Here is a 14,838-nt window from a genome sequence, read left to right on the forward strand (position 1 = left end):
TAGCATCTAATAAATGCCTTAGATTATTATGAAAAATCAAAGTAGGATATTTCTCCAACCTAGTGTAGAAAAGACCATTATTCAGCTATCTCATAGCCTCACAATGATAGTCATTTACATCTTGGATGACCAAATCTCCCCCCTTGCCTGCTGATTTAACAATAATCCCTGGATCCTGGATAAATTCCTTTAACGCTTTCCTTTCAAGAGATGTCAAATTATCTCTGTAAGGCTCATTAGCTGCTTTATCACATACAATTCTGAATTCATCCATTGTATTCTTGTAAAAACTCTATTACAGGTCCCTTGAATTGAAGTAGATAGAAATTGGATTTATTGTAAAAGATCCTATTTCTATCTGAAAGTTAATATAAAAAATCTCAACTTCAGGGATAGGGTCTGGACACAATTTTTTTTCTCTCAAAGATTCTAAACAGCCAAAAACATAATCCAAGATATTCAATTGATATCATAAAATGTGTGACGCATCCTTGAATGCAATTATACTAGCATTTAGGACCAGGGCTTCCTTAGTCATTATAAAAAAAAAAGCATTTTGACTATGCCCATGGATGGTGGAATTACAGTCTAAGAATAAATTGATATCACTCCCATTCGAAGGGGATTATCTGTATGGGCAAATATTAGATGCTATTATTTCAAAATTATCTGAAGGAAAATCAGACTGACTTCCCCATATTGGGTGTCACGGTCACTAGAGTTCTCGACCCAGCTTTCTGCCAGTTGTTATCAATACTCTTGAGCCGCGGAGTCTAACGTAGTGACTGGTCTTCTCCAGGGACCCCCGCAAGAGTGTGCGGGTTTCTGCGGCGTCACTACGCAGGCCGCGGTCCTTAAGAGAGTGCAGCAGAGCAATTGAGTACAGCTTACTATAGAGATAGACGGTAATAATGATGCAATGATACTTAGAAGAACAATAGTATATATATATATATATATATATATGATGGTTGTAGCAACAACTGCCCGGACAGACCAAGAAATGAAACAAAACTATGGGATAAACAAACAGAGGTAATGTTATCCCATATGCGGCTAATGGAGTCAGTCCATCCAGAGAAATACAGCACGGCAGTGTTGGTGAGCCAGAAGTAACTTCACCACTGTTAACATAGAAGATGGCCAGCAATGATTAGAGAAAACGATAATAGAACAAAGTCAATGAATGATAACTTTACCACAGATGTGGCTGAGAAGTATCCGGGCAATAGGTGAGAAGCAACAGTCACTACAGCATACAGCGGGAGGCAGGTTTACCCCCGGAAGTGGCTAAGAAATATCCAGCCAACAGGTGAGATGCAGCGGTCACTACAGCATACAGCGGGAGGCAGGTTTACCACGGATGTGACTGAGAAGTATCCGGCCAACAGTTGAGATGCAGCGGTCACTACAGCATACAGTGGGAGGCAGGTTTACCACGGATGTGGCTGAGAAGTAGCCGGCCAACAGGTGAGATGCACAGCTGACACGAGGAGGTGAGAATCAAGATCAGACAATTAAGGAGGGGTCAGAGGTGCTTTAAATAGGGAAAAGGCTAATGGATAGTGTGACTGGAGCACTATTAAATAACTTTTAGTAAAAATGTATTTAAAGCGAATAGCGCAGGGCACTTATTTATTTAATTGCATTTGCACTTATTCTTGTTTAGTGTAAGATAGGAAGTCGTTATCTCTGAGACCAGGGTAAAAAAATTGTTTTTTTCTGTCTAACCTTGCTATAGGAAATGCCTATTTCTGATGTATATATCTGATACAATAAGTCTTTGTTTTGAAAGCCTTTTGCATATCTTAGTGAGAGGAAATGCATTCATGTTTAAGGTATATGTTTAAAGTCTGAAAGCAGAAAGTGCTAACAAAGTTTTGTGATGAAGTGTCATGCCTGCTCTGGCCAAAGGCCCAGCAGGGGGTCGTTACTGTGTGGCCTTTGCCAGAGTAAATTTCATAGATAAGTGTAAATTTTGTTAGCCTTGAAATGCATGTAAATTTCTGTTGGTGTCAGTAGAGTATATCCTGTTTCTAAAAATAGACTATTTCTGAACTGTAAAAAAGATGAGCTCTGTGAGCAATATAGAGGTTCTTCTGAATTGTCATCTGACCTGATCACACTGGGACCTTCCACCAGTGTGTGTGAGCAAATAAACCATCTTGCTTCAAAGACCTGCTTGGAATCATCTTCAATATTGCTGTTTTCCTGTGATTTACAGATTAGACCCTAAAATCTAATCCGTTCTCCGGCTGTCTCTGCGGTTTGGACCCAAGCGCTTTCAGTACCATCGCCTGCCTGCTACCTGCAGCCCTGGTTAGTGTGATAGGCCAGTGGGGATCCATGAACAGCATCCCTGATCCATAGTAAGAGGTCAGGAGTACCAGTCCGGGTACACCAGCAACGAGACACGTTAGCAGCGTTAGTGACCGAGAAGAAACCCGGTACTGGATGACAGTATAGGAGTCCAGTGGTGGCAGCTTGTGAAAGCCCCTCCTACTGCGGCAAGAGGGCACTTTTTGGATAACGAAAGGGAACGGTGGCAAAGTAAAACCAGCCGGTTCCCAGCAACAAAAGACAGGGTGGCATAGGCGGTCCATCCTGTCACAGATAGCCAATACAATTAAAGGGAAAGTTATAAAAGACCCTCCAGGTTTGCACATGTGCAGAACCACAGTCAAGATAGCGGACGGCCACGGCGCAGCACAGGCGCCAGCAGAGGGACAATTGGCCTAACTCTAGGTCTGGAAATCTGGTGAGTGACATTGGGCCTACTAAAAGGTTTCCTCTGAGGTACTCTGGTGGTTCAAACCCATGGTCAGATTATCAGGAAGCAAGCCTTTACAGACCTGGAAAAGATTACACAAGACACTATCAGTCTAGCACTTCAAGGCACTTTTTTAACAAGCAGAGTCAAGGAGCTGTGAGGCTCTGCAAACCTTTTTTCCAATGATGGCTATGATACCCACTCTATGGTAGATGTCAAAGCAGGAGACACAATTTATAGGCTTTTTGGCAGAATGGGCATCAACCACAGCAAATGATTGGTTGCTATCTTCAATATAGCAAGATTACAGATAGGAACTCCAATCATAACCTTCACAAGGAATAGTCCAAAGATCATCAGTAATAATGAGTCAAAATCTAAAAATGTTTTTGGATCAAAGTCAATTGCAGAGTTCCAGAAGCACAAAAAGGGAAAGGTTTATATTTAAAGATTTTTATAGTGGAGGTCTTCAGATTACTCTAGATTTAAAGGATGCACATTCCAATTTACCAAACACACCAATTTTTTTCAGATTTGTGATATTCAACATTCACTATCAGTGCAAGCAGGTCTACCACCAGAAATGGTGGGGCCCATTAAAAATGTAACAGGCAGGCCCTCTCTCCTTTTTTCTCTCACTCCACCTTCATTTTTAAATTATTCTCTACCCAACATTTGTGCCCCCCCCCACATTCTCTACAATCACCCCCTATCCCCAGTTCCTTCTAACCCCTGCAGTAGTTTATTTATCTCTGTGTCTTCTTGCTGTCTCCTTTCGGCTCCTCTTTATTGATAGTGATGTGACTTTATTAAGGGCTGGGACTGGAGCAAATAGTGTGTCACGGGCACTAGGAGTCTTTACCCAGGGATCACCAGGTGGTAAGCTTACCAGAGGAGTATAGATGGTAATATGGTACTCTGGTAGCGGGGTGATCATGGAACAGGAGACAGCAGATGATAGAGATGCTCGGGAAAGTCTATGACTAGCAGCACTGGTAATATATATGTAGTAATACACGAGGAACTGAATGGACAAAGGACACGTGAGGGTAGTCAGTGGTCTGCGGTAGCAAGTTGTACCACTGCTATAGTGAGGAGGAATGTCCAACAGAAACGAGGAGGTGATGAGAGTCAGCGGTCTGCGTTTAGCAAGTTGTACCGCTGTCTGGGTGAAGGAATGGGATCCAGGTGAAGGTATCCGGGGAGTCAGTGGTCTGCGTTAGCAAGTTGTACCACTGCTATGTGAGAGGACACTGGAACAGGTGACACTGGAAACAGGAATCAGTGGTCTGCCTCTAGCAAGTTGTACCACTGAATATATATGTGAGGAGGAGCACGGGGAGAGACTGCAATACAGAGGATACACGGGCACCTTGAACTTGATCCACAATGACATGCACAATATAGTAATGACTGAACAGCACTGCAATAATACAAAGTCATAGAAACTATCCGGGCAAAAGATAACACAGTCAATGATGGCAAAAAGTCTCAGCGGATAGTAAGCTCCAGAGGAGAACAACTCAGTCCAGCAAGATATGCAATACACCAGCACAGTCAATGAGAAGTATGCATACCGTGGTTCAGGAGCAGGCTGTCAGACAGGAGTGCAGAGATACCTGAATGGCTGGAGGCCGGCAGGATGCGAAGTCCCTGGAGGGTGAAGCAGTAATCAAGTAGGTGCAGCGCACAGGTAGGTAGACCAGCAGGGGAGCAAATACTCAGGAAGCAGTAGTATGTAGAACTGGACTCCTGGAGGACCCTGAAGAGTAGCGATGGTCTAGACGGGATGAAAGCAGTGAGGCGCAGATCCGATGCAGACTGGCGAGTAGACACCAGCAGGAACACTGAGAAGCACGGAGAGCGGATCAGCTGCTGCAGACACGAGTAGAACTGAGGAGTAGCAGCCAGCAGGACTCTGCAGGTACACGGAGGTAGCGGATAGCAACCAGCAGGTGCAGCCACGATGAAACACGGGAGAGTAGAGCTGAGCTGGAACTGTTTGAGCACGGAGAGCAGCGGATAGGAATCAGTTGTAGCAGTCTCGAGGAAACACGGGAGAGTTGAGATGAGCTGAAGACTGTAGCGCACGGAGGCAGCAGATAGAAATCAGCCAAACAGTCACGATGAAACACAGGAGAGTTGAAGTAGTCTGAGGACTGTAGTGCACGGAGGCAGCGGATAAGAATCAGCTAACAGTCACGATGAAACACAGGAGAGTTGAAGTGGTCTGAGGACTGTAGTGCACGGAGGCAGCGGATAGGAATCAGCTAACAGTCACGATGAAACACAGGTGAGTTGAAGTGGTCTGAAGACTGTAGTGCACGGAGGCAGCGGATAGGAATCAGCTAACAGTCACGATGAAACACAGGAGAGTTGAAGTGGTCTGAAGACTGTAGTGCACGGAGGCAGCGGATAGGGATCAGCTAACAGTCACGATGAAACACAGGAGAGTTGAAGTGGTCTGGAAACCACAGGAGTAGAAGTGGTCTGGAAACCACAGGAATCAGCAGCGCTGAATACACGAGGAAACACAGGAACACCTTCAGAGGCTCATGGGGAATGAGACTCCAAGATCAGGCAACGAGGTATGGACAGCAGGTGCTTTAAATAGGGAGTGTTGCCTGATCAGCCAATTAAGTTAAAGGAACAGGTACTGAAGGTTTTGAAAGGGCTGCGCATGCGCAGACCCTCAGGATGGTGGACGGCCACGGTTCCTAAACACACGGGAAGAAGCACTCACAGTCTGGTGAGTGACATAGTGGCAACTGTGGGACCCCGACATCTTGGGAGCAGAGGCAGAAATGCTGCCTTCAAGGGTGCCCGCCGCTGCATTCTTAATTGCTTGCAGAGTTCTCTCCCCACACCAACTCTCCATCTTAGACGCAGCTGCTGCCTAGAAATGGCGCTCGCTACCTCCTTTAATTCATTGTGGAGGCCCCCACCCCTAATACCTTTTTTTGGGTGCAGGACTGGTGGGGTTCCACTCTGCTGTGGGGCCCCATACAGCTATACCCCTCTCCTCCCCTGAGGGTGGCCCTGAGTGCAAGTGTCTCCCCTTATTATCAACATCACCAAGGACTTTACAAAAAAACTCACCAGATCTCTGGCGCTAAAATAATTGAATATTAAATAATTAATATAAGGAGTCAGATGCAGCAATTCAATGGAGACCATGTTAAATCTCCTTAGAACACAATATTGAGAGGAAAAAAGAATGCGCAAAATGACTTCTTATGAAACATAATTTAAAATGTAATTGCGATATAACGCTAGACCATCATAATCTCACATGTGCATATATAAATTTACAAGTAGAGATAAAAATAATCACCCTTCATCAATTGCTTGGAATATGTAGACAATGTCCAAAGAATGCTCCTTAGGAACTGCAATTAACAAACTCTATATTTTGACTTAATATCATGATATATGAAACATATTTTCATTCCATGTGGCCAATTCCAATGAGGACATGTATAGACATGTATGTATAGATCATACAATGAGTACTCCTCAGACAATGGAAAGTCCAAATAATTCCACAGATTTGATATGTCCGACAATATGATACTCAGTGTCAGTCAATTCGTTTAAACTAGAGATGGGCGGGTCCGGTTCTCCGAGAACCGAACCCACCCGAACTTTGGGTATCCGAGTACCGAGCTGAGCAGCTCGGTACTCTCCCGCCCATTCCGAATCCAAATCGAGGTCGAACGTCATTGTGATGTCGTCGGATCTCGGGGCTCGGTTCTCGCGATACTTCAACTTTATAAATACACGCCTCCACAGCAATCCATCGCCATTTGACAGAGGGAGACAGCAGGGTGTAGTCATAGGCTAATTAGAGCAGGGACAGAGAATACAATATTGTTCTTGCAATTGCTCTAACCAAAATCGCTAGTGCAGAGAGGAGGATAGAGGTTTATTATTTTTTCTTCATATTTGGCACTCCCCAGCGCTTTTGGGGTGTCCTCCCTAATTGTGCATTAATATTTCTGGCTGTCAAAAGTCATATCTGTCAGCAGTATCTACTAAATAATTTTTAGCACTCCTCAGTGCTTTTGGGGTGTCCTCCCTAATTGTGCATTAATATTTCTGGCTGTCAAAAGTCATATCTGTCAGCAGTATCTACTAAATAATTTTTAGCACTCCTCAGTGCTTTTGGGGTGTCCTCCCTAATTGTGCATTAATATTTCTGGCTGTTAAAAGTCATATCTGTCAGCAGTATCTACTAAATAATTTTTAGCACTCCTCAGTGCTTTTGGGGTGTCCTCCCTAATTGTGCATTAATATTTCTGGCTGTCAAAAGTCATATCTGTCAGCAGTATCTACTAAATAATTTTTAGCACTCCTCAGTGCTTTTGGGGTGTCCTTCCTAATTGTGCATTAATATTTCTGGCTGTCAAAAGTCATAACTGTCAGCAGTATCTACTAAATAATTTTTAGCACTCCCCAGTGGTTTGCGCTCAGAATGGATTCAAAGTAGTCCACATATGATCTGAATGAGCAACCAGGTTCTGTCACCAGTCCTGATGTTAGTGTTCCCAGTATGTCATCTGGCCAAGGCGATGTCAAACAACAGAGTGTTTTCAAATTAGTGCAAAAAACAAAAACCCAAAAAAAATTTACTGTATTGAAGCGAAAAAGAAGTGTAACTGAGCAAAAGTTAAGTGACGATAAAAAAAAAATTGCAAGCATGCCATTCTACACACGCAGTGGCAAAGAGAGAATGAGGCCTTCACCTTTGGCTATTAGTGGCAGATCCCAAAAAGTTACCCAGCCTACAATTGGTGCACAACTACTGTTACGCGTCAAAGCCGAGCTGCAAGATAACAGTGAGGCATTACAGGAGAATATTTGCTCTGATTCACAAATGACAACAATCCCTGTGGAGAGTCCATCCAACAGTGGGATGTCTAATCGTGAGCATTCTGCTGATGTGTGCCTTAATAGCCCGAGTGTAGCCGGTGATACCCAAATTGAGGATGCCACTTTGGAATTAGAAGAGGATGAGGGGGAGATTTGTGTAGGCGACGAGGGCGCTAATGAGGATGTTGATGAGGATGAGGTTGTTTGTGTAAGTCCTGCACCAGTGGCAGCAGTTCTGGCACGTGACAAGAAAAAGGCCATTGTCATGCCTGGGCATAAAACAAAAAAATCCACTTCTTATGTGTGGAATTATTTCTACCCAAATCCAGACAACAATTGTATAGCCATTTGTAGTGTATGTGAAGCCACAGTCAGTCGAGGGAGGGACCTTAACCATCTTGGAACCTCGTCTATGTTACGCCATTTAACGAGAGTTCATGGCAAAGTGTTGGGAAAAGCTGAAAGTTCTTCCCAAAAGAATACAAGCACTCCCTCATCAGCTAAGACCCTCCGCTCACCGACATACCGACGGCTACAAAATACACCCACCACACCATCCTCATCAATATCCTCAGTAGCGCTCGGAGTTAGCCCGGCATCCCACTTAAGGCTGGATGACTCCGGCGCTATTATTGATTCCTCTGAAGAAAGCGTTAGTCCTGCTGCTGCTGTTGCTGCTGCTGGGGGTGAATCGTCATCCCAGAGGCAGGTTAATAAAATGAGCAGTCCTACATTTCAGCAATTAACTGTGAAACAATCATTTGCGAGGGGAAGCAAATATGACAGCAGTCACCCAGTCGCCAAGCGAATCATAGACGCCATGGCTGCAATGTTAGTGTTAGATCTGCGTCCAATCTCCACAATAAACGCAGCTGGTTTTTCACAGTTAATTGAGGTTTTGTGTCCGCGTTACAGAATTCCATCGCGACACCATTTCTCCCGTAAAGCTATTCCACAACTATACCAAAAAGTGTGTAAAAATGTAGAGATTGCGCTGAAAAATGCCATTCTGCCCACTGTTCACTTAACCACAGATATGTGGACAAGTGGAAGTGGCCAAACCAAAGACTATATGACTGTGACAGCCCACTGGGTTGGTCATTCACCTTCACCAGCAGGAACAGCAGCAGCATGTACACCACTACGTAACATTTGTCACAGGCAGGCCACTCTTTGTATCACCGGCTTCACTAACAGGCATACGGCTGACAATTTGTTACGCAAACTGAGAGATGTGATTGATGCATGGCTTATACCACTCGGACTCTCCCCAGGGTATGTCATTTCAGATAACGCCAACAATATAGTGCGAGCATTACAGCTGGGTGGTTTCCAACATATTCCCTGTTTTGCTCACACCATCAACTTGGTGGTGCAGAGCTTCCTACGAAATAACCGTGAGGTGCAGGAGATGCTTTCGGTGGCCCGTAAAATTTCAGGCCATTTCAGGCATTCAGCCACAGCATGTAGGAGATTACAGCAGCTCCAAGAGCAGTTTAACTTGCCCTGCCACCAACTTAAGCAAGAGGTGGTAACTCGGTGGAATTCCACCCTGTACATGCTTCAGAGGATGGAGGAACAGCGCAAAGCCATCCAAGCATATTGCACAAGTCATGACATTAGGAAAGGAGGGGGGATGTATTTCACTCTTGCACAGTGGGGAATCCTTTCAGTGCTGTGCAAGGTGCTGAAACCATTTGAAGTTGTGACATGTGAGGTCAGTGCAGACTCTGCTAGTTTGAGCCAAGTCATTCCTTTAATTAGACTATTGGAAAAGCAGCTTGAGAAAATGAAGGAGGAGCTGAAAGCAAGCAATTCAGCAAAGTATGTTGGCCTTGTCGATCAAGTACTTCATTCGCTTCACAATGATCCTCGAGTTATTAAGATCTTGAACTCGGATCAGTACGTTTTGGCCACTGTGCTTGATCCAAGGTTTAAAACCTACATTGAGTCTTTACTTGTAAATGAGCGAGATGTGAACTTTTGCAAGGAGCTATTGCTCAGCAAGTTGGCCGCTGAACTGGGCCTCGGCTTGACGACGTGTCCTCCTTCACTTTCTCAAGCTGTTGCTCGTAAAAAATTAAATTTCCAAAAAAGAAGCAGGGAAGACACAGGGGGCAGACCAGAACAATTTAACATCTGGGCTGGTTTGAAGGATTTTTCAAAAAAATGTGTCACTTTGCCCATAACTCCATCCAATATGAGTATAAACATGCAAAGGATGGTGGAGGATTACTTTCAAGCGGTAGTTGATATGGAAATGTCAGACAGTCCCTTTCCTTACTGGGAAGAAAAGCAGGCCATTTGGAAACCCATGTACAAACTTGCTTTGCAATACCTAAGCTGCCCACCCTCCAGTGTGTACTCTGAACGAGTGTTCAGCACAGCAGGGAACTTAGTCAGTGATCGTCGTAGAAGGTTACTTCCCAAAAATGTGGAGAAAATGATGTTTATAAAAATGAACTACATCTTCCACGAGGAAGGCCTTCACCATCCAAGACATCCAAGCACTGACTGTTCTCTAATGGCGGATTCAAGCGGCGATGAATTGATAGTCTGTGATGATGACGTACACACTGATGAGGGTGAGGATTAAGCTGAAGATGATGCCGATAACATCTTTTTAAAACTTTCTATGTAAGTGTAGGGTGCAATCTACCCCCAAAGAGGAAAGGGACTTGTGGCATTTCCATATCACATACCATCTTGAAAGGCTGCTGTTAGGGCAATTTATCCTTAAGGGTAGGGTGTCATAGACAGAGTGACCCTAAACTGGCTTTGTCCATTTTTCATAATATTGTACAGTCTATAATGGCTGAATTTTTGGGTATTTTATACAAGTGGAGGGGGGCCTAGAGAGACAGAAACCAAACTGGCTTTTTCCATGTCAATTAATATTGTACAGTCTATAATGGCTGAATTTTTTGGTATTTTATACAAGTGGAGGGGGGCCTAGAGAGACAGAGTGACCCCAAACTGTCTTTCTCCATGTCAATTAATATTGTACAGTCTATAATGGCTGAATTTTTTAGTATTTTATACAAGTGGAGGGGGGCCTAGAGAGACAGAAACCAAACTGGCTTTCTCCATGTCAATTAATATTGTACAGTCTATAATGGCTGAATTTTTTGGTATTTTATACAAGTGGAGGGGGGCCTTGAGAGACAGAAACCAAACTGGCTTTTTCCATTTCTTTACATATTTAACTATAAATGTAGGGTGTAATATACATTCAAAGACGATGGCTGCATTGCCAATATGCATAGATGGAGAGGAAGACAATCTGTTTTGTGTGTAGAATAGGCCTACCAACGAAGAATTAAACTGTTTTTTTGGATGATTTATTACCTCAACAATTAGATTACTTGTCTCTAAAACAGTTGGAGCACTAAATTGGGTTAATTTAGGCCCAAAAACATGGATTTTCCAAAAAAATAGCAAAACAAAACCAAACAAAACCAAAACCAAAACCAAAACACGCAATGGCGGTTTTGCAAAACCAAAACCAAAACCAAAACACGACGGTAATCCAGATCCAAAACCGAATCCAAAACCAAAACACGGGGGTCAGTGACCATCTCTAGTTTAAACACTGTTCCTCCGTGTCAGAGGTATAGCAAAAGACACTAAAAGTCCGTGATAACAATCTTAAAAGTGGTTAGCCAGCGATGTATTTCAGGCTTAAATTGCTTACCCACCTCAGGAGGAGAACAGAGACACCACTTGCCTCTTTACCGCTCCAGCGGCTAATGGATTCGGGCTGTATCCTTGATTGGTGCGCACCACTATTATGTCTGGACAGGAAATCAGTTCTAATGAAAGTGGTTCCTCTCAAGCAGTAGCTCGTGCACAGAAGCTTTGATGATCCTCGCGTCAATTGAAACAGTATAAACAAACACTTAGCAATAAGGAAGTCATCACCATGGACTTTAACCAAAATTCTAGTTGTGGTCATAAGGAAACTGAGAAAGGAAGGCATATTGGTATGGCTTTACCCAGACATCCTAATAGCAGCGTCTTCAGCGGAGAATGCAAAAAGAGTCACTAGTCATGTGCTCCGGTCCATGGCTGGATGATAATAATAAAATAAAAAAATATTATCTATATCCAACTCAGAGGCTAGATTTTCTAGCAAAGTGCATGAACAGCAAAAGGGAGGGCTTTTCTGGCATCTGAAAGTAAACAAAGATTAATACTGGAGGTGTTGTGTCTCTTAGAAAAACACCTTGGACAACAGCAGTACACTGTCTCAGTGTTAGGTCTTATGACTTTCACCATAGAGATGTTGCCATATGCCAGACTGCACATGAGAAGTTTTCAACTACATTTTCTATTCAAATGAAAGAGAAATATTCAGGATCAAGTCCGAGTTATTTAACTAACAAAGGAGTTGGGACAGAATCTGCAGTGGTAGTCTGCATGCTGCATTCTGAAAAGTGTCAGTTCCTTTGCATATCAGAAGAATATAGTCATTACAACAGACATAAGACTATTTGGTTGGAGTGCCACAAGCCTACAGTAGATATTGTAAGGTCAGTGGCAGGGAGAGAGCCACTTTACCCGCATATGTAAGGGAAATGATGGCTGTGATCAAAGCATGCGCTCACTTCCAAGACCTCATTACAGGTCAACATTTTAGAGTACACTCAGTAAACTAAACAGTAGTGTCTTATATAAAGCTTATATAAAGCATCAATGGGGCATGAAATGCCGTAATATGATAAAGTAGGTACAGTCTCTACTGCCGTGGGCAGAGAACAACTTAGCAAGCTTGACAGCAGCTCATATAGCAGGCACTATCAACACTAGAGCAGATTTTGTAAACTGAAAATATCTTGCATGCAGGAGAATGGGCATTGAACAAACCTATATTTCACAGACTAGTGAACCTCATGGCAACATCAGAAAATGCTAAGGTAAGTTTTGTTTTTGCCAAGTAAATGGATAAAAAGGCAGTCATGGATGCCTCCGTAAAATGAAAATTCAGTTTGGGCTATGTGTTCCCACCAAAGCCCATGATACTAGTGTTAAAGAACATAAGAAGGGATTGGGTAACAGTAATAGCATTACTATCCATTTGGCCCCGTAGATATTGGTTTCTTCAAGTATTTGTTAGGCCAGCGCCCAAAACATAAACTCCAAGAACAGATAAAAGAGGTCTTCACCTATAGCAGCCACCTTTCCCGTAGAGCGAGTATTGCTTACATGTAATCAGATGCCCACAGGTCTTAAACGCTAAATAGTAGGAGCTTATATTTGGCCAACACAGTGCGGGGGTGGAGACCGGACGAGTCCAGGATGGAACAGGGCAACCAGCGGACAGCAGAATCCAGAAGCTGCAGTGGTCAGGGCACTAGTGTACAAGCAGAGGTCAGGGCAACAGGTGTTCAAGCAGAATCCCGTGGAGAGGCAGAGGTCAGGGACACAAGCTCAATAGCAGAATCCAGTAAACAGGCAAAGGTCACAACAGTGGATATCAGATAGGAGCTGAGAGTCTCAGGAACAAACACAAGCAGGTCAGCAAACAGAGGTACTGAAGCTATAACCGGCAGGGAGGCTAAGCCCTTCCTGTCTTAAATAATGGCAATAGAAAATCAGCTTTGCCCCTGCAGCAGCCTTCTAGTTACACACAGGAGGCTAATCAACCTTAGGGGACCTGCTGCACCTGTGCCCGAATGACAGCTACAGTGAGGAGAAGATCATTCCGGCCGTTGCTCTGTTGACAGCCAGGACAAGGAGGTGGAAGTGACGTCCCGGCTGTCATGGCAACAGTCGAGACGCACAGCAGAAGGAACAGACGAGCCACGTCGGCTCGTGACAGTATTACAGCTAGCAAAGAAACCGCGGTTCCACTCCAGCCAAATCTGATCCATTAAAATCTCAAACTTTCCAAACCCAGGGTTCTGGAGACTAGCGACATAGCTACTGAGAGCAGACAATTGAAATGCGAAAGTTTTTCTAATAGGGTAACCACTGCATATTTAAATGCAATAAAAGGCAACATCTGAGAAATATTATAGAATCTATGATATCTTTTGTAAATGGTACTCTGATAAAAAAAAATAAAAAAATAAAAATAGTTTACACCAAACAGTCCATCCATACTATATGTGCTATATGTGACAAGACCGGGCTTTACATTGAGAATATTGAACCAGCACTGTCTGTCAATCAGTGGGCCAATTGAACAACAGCGGCCCACTCAGTTAATAAATGCCGCCCGGTGGCCAGATCCAGTATTGTTATGGTGTCCAGAGAGGTATTGGGAGGCAGCTCACAGGAAGTGTGAAACAGCTGTGAACCATATGGCATAAAAAAAAAGCAGTGGAAAAGGTTAAAAATAGGAGGGTTCAGACTCTGCCTGTTTACTGACCATTGTTCCAGTACCTCTCCAACCCAGACTGGATGGCACGGAAACAGAAGGTGGTAGACCACTGATGTCATGTTCTACCTCCACGCCTGTTACCACTTAGACACACCACCAATAAAAAGGGACCATGGCTGGGAGTGTTGACCCAGGAAAGGGGCAAGAATCAGGTGACTTTGGGGTAGAGACAAAAAGGGACTCCCAGAGGGGAGGGGGGTGGTTGTTATCAGACTTGGACTGATTAAAAGTAACTGTATTCTCTCAGGGCCAGAATGGATTACTGAAGCAGGAGCTTCTTCAGACAGAGCGGGCAGTGTACATCTAGGACTGATTCTGTCACCACTTTGTTGGGGAGTTTTCACTTGCACTGGTGTTTTGACACTTGTTATATTTTGTGGGGCAACATGTTTCTCCTTTGGGAGCACTGTTGTATTGTACTAACTTTGTACACTTTGTTTAAGAAAAGATGTTATTATCCCTTTCCTGCATCCTTACCTGTGTGAACTGTGAACCTAGAGGGCTGGGTATTTAGAAAACTATGGCTCCAACCCCGGTGTCCTTGCACTATACTTGAATACCTGCAAGATGGGCCTGACAAAGGACTAGTGGTCAATATACTAAAGGTACAAATATCTGCTCTTGGAGCATTGTTAAACTGAAGGTTAGCCACTAATAAATACATAATAAAGTTTATACAGGCGGCAAGAAGGCTAAGACCCTTTTATTGTTTTTCTTTGGCTCAATGGAACTGTAACAGGTCAAGAGGTTAGGATCCTAGATCTGCCTAATTTAGCACTACCTCCAGCAAAGCGCGGAGTCTAACGAGCAG

At 43.7% G+C, this 14,838-nt stretch overlaps 1 long non-coding RNA gene across 1 annotated transcript in view; it reads right to left on the minus strand.

The window, feature by feature from the left end:
• The window catches only part of LOC142104239 (uncharacterized), an 82,239-nt gene extending 70,752 nt beyond the window's left edge, over positions 1-11,487 (minus strand). Inside the window, exon 1 of the long non-coding RNA XR_012679539.1 lies at positions 11,341-11,487. This is a non-coding gene — a long non-coding RNA (uncharacterized LOC142104239). The remainder of the gene's footprint in view (positions 1-11,340) is intronic.
• Positions 11,488-14,838: the final 3,351 nt, after the last annotated feature.

The sequence above is a fragment of the Mixophyes fleayi genome, chromosome 10 (genome assembly GCF_038048845.1).
Source record: "Mixophyes fleayi isolate aMixFle1 chromosome 10, aMixFle1.hap1, whole genome shotgun sequence".
In the NCBI taxonomy this organism is placed as follows: domain Eukaryota; kingdom Metazoa; phylum Chordata; class Amphibia; order Anura; family Limnodynastidae; genus Mixophyes; species Mixophyes fleayi.